The sequence below is a fragment of the Schistosoma mansoni genome, chromosome W (assembly GCF_000237925.1).
Source record: "Schistosoma mansoni strain Puerto Rico chromosome W, complete genome".
NCBI lineage: Eukaryota > Metazoa > Platyhelminthes > Trematoda > Strigeidida > Schistosomatidae > Schistosoma > Schistosoma mansoni.
Window position 1 is genome coordinate 39,556,490 of NC_031502.1, and position 6,425 is coordinate 39,562,914.

The following is a 6,425-nucleotide window of genomic DNA, read 5'->3' on the forward strand; positions in this document are numbered from 1 at the left end:
AGAATAGTGTTAATTATAAGTTTTAATAATTGTAATTTATTATAACTAAATAAAAGTCAAAGATGGATAGTAGCTAGCAGTGAAATCCAGGACGCGCGTTTCTTCCTATTTGGGTTCGAGTCCCAGAGTGAGTATCAACTCTGAGATGCAGGTACGTCCAGTTGATGAGTCCCAAATAGGATGAAACGCGCGTCTTGGATTCCACTGCTAGCAGCTATCCATCTTTGCTTATAATGCTTGTGAAATAAGGCTATATCGAGGCAATATACACAGTATGCACATATGCCAATTAGAGACTAACCAATTGCAGTCCTTAACATCAATGGGAAGATTCAAACAAACAATACTAAGTGAATTTAAATAAAAGTCAATATTTAAATTGTCACTAAGGACAATTCATTAAGTGATGATGAACTTGAATAAACAGTAATTTTTCATTTGAAATTCTGTTTGATTGTATTACTTTCTAATTTCACAAATGTAAATCTTGTTTATTGGTTTGAATAAATTAATGAAGTAAACAATTTCTAGAGTTTTAAAGATTCATTTAAATACTTTTAAATGTTGAAAGCGTGAGTCAATTGAAACTAGACCACCAGGGAAAACCTGGAAGCACTGGTGGTCTAGCTTCAATTGAATCATGATTTCAATTATAAAATTTATTTCTGATTGATAACGTATAGGTTTACATCATATTTTTTCTGACAAAAATGTCAACTACAACAATGTTTAAATATTTCATATAGATAGTTCCCTTGATTATCTTAAAGAGAGCAAAAACAAAGATTGGTGCATTATAAGATGAATTCACTTGACTTCGTTAGGTTGTCATCATCTGCTTACACCCTATATTATTTTAAAATCAAAGGTATTACAGATAATGACATAAGTTTGCTCTCTTTAAGATAATGATTAAATAATATGAAAAATGTCATCTATAGAAGTGGAAGCAGTTCAGTATTCATATAACAAAGGTAAGCTAAGAGAATGATAAATATTTAATAGATAACCATACTTATAATAAATCCTGTGTATAGGATAATCAAAATAGAACAAATTTTACTTATCTGGTGCCTCATCTAAGTATGGATGAAGTGATGTCAGATGCTGATGTATATTTGTTTAATATCAAGAAGTATGGAAAATCAATCACATCTTTTTGCAAGACGAAATAAGGACACAGACAGTTGATGACTTCAATAACACTTATTATAATAAAAATTAAAGAAAAGGATTGATATGATTTGTTTTCATTAATAGACTTGTTAAGCAATAAGAAAAATACATGATAGAAATAGAATTAATTAAAGTATTACAAATCTTTTTATTAATGATAGTCTCATCTAGTAATGAAAACAGATAACTTATGGTCCAAACTATGTAATATTCTTATAATAAATCATGATCAATTGATTACGTCTATTTAGGGGTGAGATAGTTACCCACCAATGGTACTAAGAGAATTAAAGTTAGAAATGTAAACCATTGGATAACAACTCTATCCCTAATTGGATAGTAAACACGAACTGTCGATGAGCCTAATACTAGGACGAAACAAATATCCAATGCCTCTTAGTCTTCAATTATATTTTAACCAATTTCAGTTTGTAGAACAAACTATACAGTACTTATGTTCAATTGACTTGAATAAGTTAAAAATTTTGAATGGAATGAAGTATAACTGACTTTTACATGAACAATACGCTTAAGCTTTAAGATTGATCATTTAAAATGTCATTTATCATAAACATTAGAATAATTTAATAGAAAACATTTAACCGTTAAATTTAAAATTCTATATAGTTGAGATGATGAGTCAATTGAAGCTAGACCACCATGGAAAACCTGGAAGAACTGGACGGCTGTTTCATCTTATTGTGGGACTCCAGTGCCGTTCGGTGCTTCCAGGTTTTCCATGGTGGTCTAGCTTCAATTAACTCATTATTTCAACTATATAAAATTACTAAAATCTCCACAAAACCCCCTTCTGATAAATTTAAAATTATCTTATAACTTACAGATAACTTGAAAGTTCTATTGTTTTCTTTATTATCTAATGTATAGACTAATATATTGCTGTATAAATTATCCTTTTTTCTCACTAACTTAAATTAGCCAATCATTTTTAAGTGTATTAATAATGTAAGAAGACTATTCATGAAAATTGCAGTTTTTTGTTTTTTTTTTTTAGAAAAAAGATTCTATACTACTTAAAAAAGGAGTAATTATTGTTAAGATATTTTATACAATGTTATTTCAATAAAGAATACATACTTCAATTAATCTACAATGTCATAAACAGACATATCAAAAATGAATTGTTTAGATGAATCTTTTAAATTTACTGGTCTTTATTTATCTATCTTTTAAAACTCTTTATGGTTATTATTCTTGAGAACATTCAATATCAGCAATCCAATATTTATATCAACAACAAAAAATAAAGAAATCATATTGATCATATGCTCATTAGTGACTAGCTCCAAGAGGTATTTCCTGGAGTTCTAGTGAGAAGCAGTGACTAGTGGAGTTCAACCGGGTCTGTTGTGAGATAGTAACTAACTAAAGACAATGGTGGACGGTTGCTCAATTTCGCGGACTGGTTGAAGTTAGACTTTACCACTGTTGGATGCCAGCTCAGTGGTTCTAAAGGTTAAACGTTTGCACTTGAAACGGATAGGTCCTGGGTTCGAATCTCACGAGGCGGGATCGTGGATGCTCAATGCTGAGAAGTCCCACAGTAGAACGGAACGGCCGTCCAGTGCTTCCAGGTTTTTCATGGTGGTCTAGCTTCAAATGACTCATGATTTTAACTTTATTTATTTTTTAAAACTCTTTATGGTTGTTATTCTTGAGAAGATTCAATATCAGCAATCCAATGTTTCTATCAACAAAAAAAAGAAAAGATTTTTTTCTTTTCTTCCTTCATTTTGTGAAATTACTTTAATAAACGATTTAATTAAAATTTTGATCCCTACGATAAAAATCATGCGAAATAACAAACAAGCTTATTTTGGTTTGCTTAAAATTAAAAAGAAAAAAGTTAGTATACTGTATAGTTATATAATTCATATTGGAATTAATCGAAATGTGTTTTAAGTTTAATTAGGTTTTATAAACACTGTAACATTTGCAATTCATTGATCACTTGGTGGTGATCAATGCCATGTGTGTCAAGTCCTTCTTAGTTCAGGTCGAATGCTGCCCGGATAGCTCAGTGGTAACGTCTCTGACTATGAAGCTGGGTGACACCGAATCGAATCCCTCAGGGAACACTAGTTCACTCAAGATTACAGGTACACCTTGCTGACGAGTGCCAAGTGGCACGAAACCCGGATCACCTCCAACCACCATCTAACTGTGACATTTGTTCTAGCACATTCTGAATTAATGTTTGTCGTCTGATATTATATATAGAAAATTGTTTACACATATTCCATTATTATACTGTAATTCATATAAGGGAATAGATTTTTGACTAATTTACAATATTTCAGTGTTAATAATAATTATGAATTTAGTTTTAATCTGTATAATGAATCATACTAGATTGTTGTAAATTACGATATGCTAATTGACAATGAAATTTTTTAATCAAGAATAATATAGTTTTATACAACTGTAGTACAGTTTTAAATCTGTTCAGTAGTATCTGAGAAATTATTTTGTTATTTTTATTATATCCCAACGAGAATTATGAACGGTAACATTTGAAAACTATTTATGGACAAATACGATACATATATTTTTGTTGTATAATTATTAAGTAGCTAAACTAGGCATATTCATGTTCCTCTTATTAAAAGCTTTACTTTGACCCATAGACTATTATTATACGATATACCTTTCTTGAGTTATGCCCAGTCTATTAATTACAATCTCCCACATTCACAGCCATTTTTGTCTAGATTTTGTACAAAGGTTTCCTATTTTATGGTACGATGTGGTCTCTTTGGTTTGTATAAATACTCAGTATGTTTGAAACACATGATTCATATAGCAGAGGCTGTTATTGGTGTTCTGGACTCAACAGGCAGGGCTAAGCAGGGAGAAGGAACGATAGGTACTCTAGACTGCTCGTACAGGTTTTATGCGTCGATAATTCACTGTTCTCTAATGGGTGGTATCATTACGTTATACATTGATAGGGACACAAGGCCACAGGACATAACAATTTTCATTTCATGAAGTCATAGTTTGAATTATTTTTTTCTGGTTAGCGTTGTTGTTTACGCAATATCCTCAACATTCACTGGCCGGATACTATCATAAACAGAGTTCTATGGGAGAAGACAAAGCAGCTTCCAGCTGAAGAGGAAATAAGTAAAAGACGTTGGAAGTGGATAGGACATACACTAAGAAAATCACTAAACTGCATCACGAGGCAATCCCTAACTTGGAATCCGAAAGGGAAGCGGTAAAGAGGAAGGCCAAAGAACACATTACGCCGGGAAATAGAAGCAGATATGAAAAGGATGAATAACAACTGGGAAGAACTGGAAAGGATTGCCCAGGACAGAGTTGGGTGGAGAATGCTGGTGGGCGGCCTATGCTCCTCGACGAGGGGTAACAGGCGTAAGTAATAGTTTAATCACTTATATGTATTTATTCATCGGCTATTTGAAATATCTGGACAAAATGTTAGCTTTTCTCACATACGAAAAGGGAATTTATTAATAATATTGATTCACTTGAGAGAAGAGATATGCAAGTCTAATTGATTCTTCTTGAGTCATATTTCGACCTTACTAATAATTCACTTATGAACCTTGACTGTTTTTATATGAGTGCATATATGTGTACATTTTATATCCTATTCATCACGTGTCTGTAACCTATTTTTATCTGGCTATAAATATTGGTTAGCGCTTGATTAAATGGACTTGGCTCACACGCCTTCTCCACCGCGCATCATTTTGCTTCGCTCTCTTTTATTCGCTTCATCCCTCTGAATGTCTGTCCACATCAGTGCGTGCACGAAATAAATATATTCAAAAATCCATTCTCGTATTCGACTTATTTAACTCCGTTATTCACTAACGCGATTTAAGTCAATAATAATATACGAGGATAACCTACAGGTGTATTTCGATGACGATCAACATACAATCCAATTAGAGTAAGATCTAAAGCCACAAAAGTACATTTTTCACATCATTCTTTAGTCAGTATGAGACCGCTATTCATCCAAGAAAAAGTAGGTCATATAACATCTACATGAAATGTTAGATCTCGAAAACTAAATTAAAACTGATAGTTTCTATTTTTGTTTTACACATTATTCGAAATGACCTCAAAATATTTGAAATCAAACATCTAAAATGACTAAATAGTAAAAATGTTATTTTTTCAAGGCTTAAACTAAGTGGTGATCTTAAGAAAGTATTTTTTCTAAAAGAAAAAAATTATTTGTACACTTGACAGATTTCTGTTAACCTAATAAGATAAGTAGCTGGTCAAAGACCACTTAACAAAACTAACTAAATCACATCTTTGTTTTAATCATCAGCTGTCAGATAAATATAAAATAAATGATAATATTAATAACTGCCTTCTTATACTATCCAACTCTCATAAAAATTAATTTGAATCATTTACAGAGTTAAGTATCTGATTCATTTTTTGTTAAACAACTGACATAAAATTGAATAGTAAAACCTATTGAGGTGAATAGTTATCACAGAGAAACCTAGTTGGTTGCTAATTTAGTTATATATATATATTGAAAACTTTTTATAAAATGAAAGTAAATAGAAACATTCAGAAGTCATATGATTGGTTTTGGATATCTGTAATGAATGAAGACCTAGTGGGCAAAAGCAATTTGTCATATGCAACATTAAACAGTACCCTTGTAAAATATGACAAACCTACATTAAATACATCATCATCTTCATTCAGTTGTCCTACTACTTATGTCTGTCTGTATATGTAGTGCACATTATATATCTAATACAAGTCAGTTATTATTTTTAAGAATGTGAACTACATTTTTTGTTTGGTTTCTAAGAATGAAATACATTTGATTCGTAAAATAAATACACTAAAGAAATTATATGTGAAGTTGAATCTACATGAAATGTATGATTCATACGTATTTTAATATATGCCCCCAAATGCCCTGGTACTCCCGAGAGTGAGAGGAGTCCGCTCTCCCTCTCTAAATGCTCTCACATGGCCACGTGTATATATAGCCTCTGTCAGGGAAGTCCTACTCACTGCCTTCTCGTGGCATTACTGTTGTTTACGAAATCGAGAGGACAAAAAGCGAACGTCCGGCACCTTAACCGGGTTGGTGGACACAGAAAGTCCACCTAGGGGAGTTGGAAATCCCTGATTCCAAACCAATGGTGCACATGAGCTCCAGTATCCTGAAGGAACGAATGGCGTATGAATGAATCGTTGGTCACCGGCTACCATGGAAC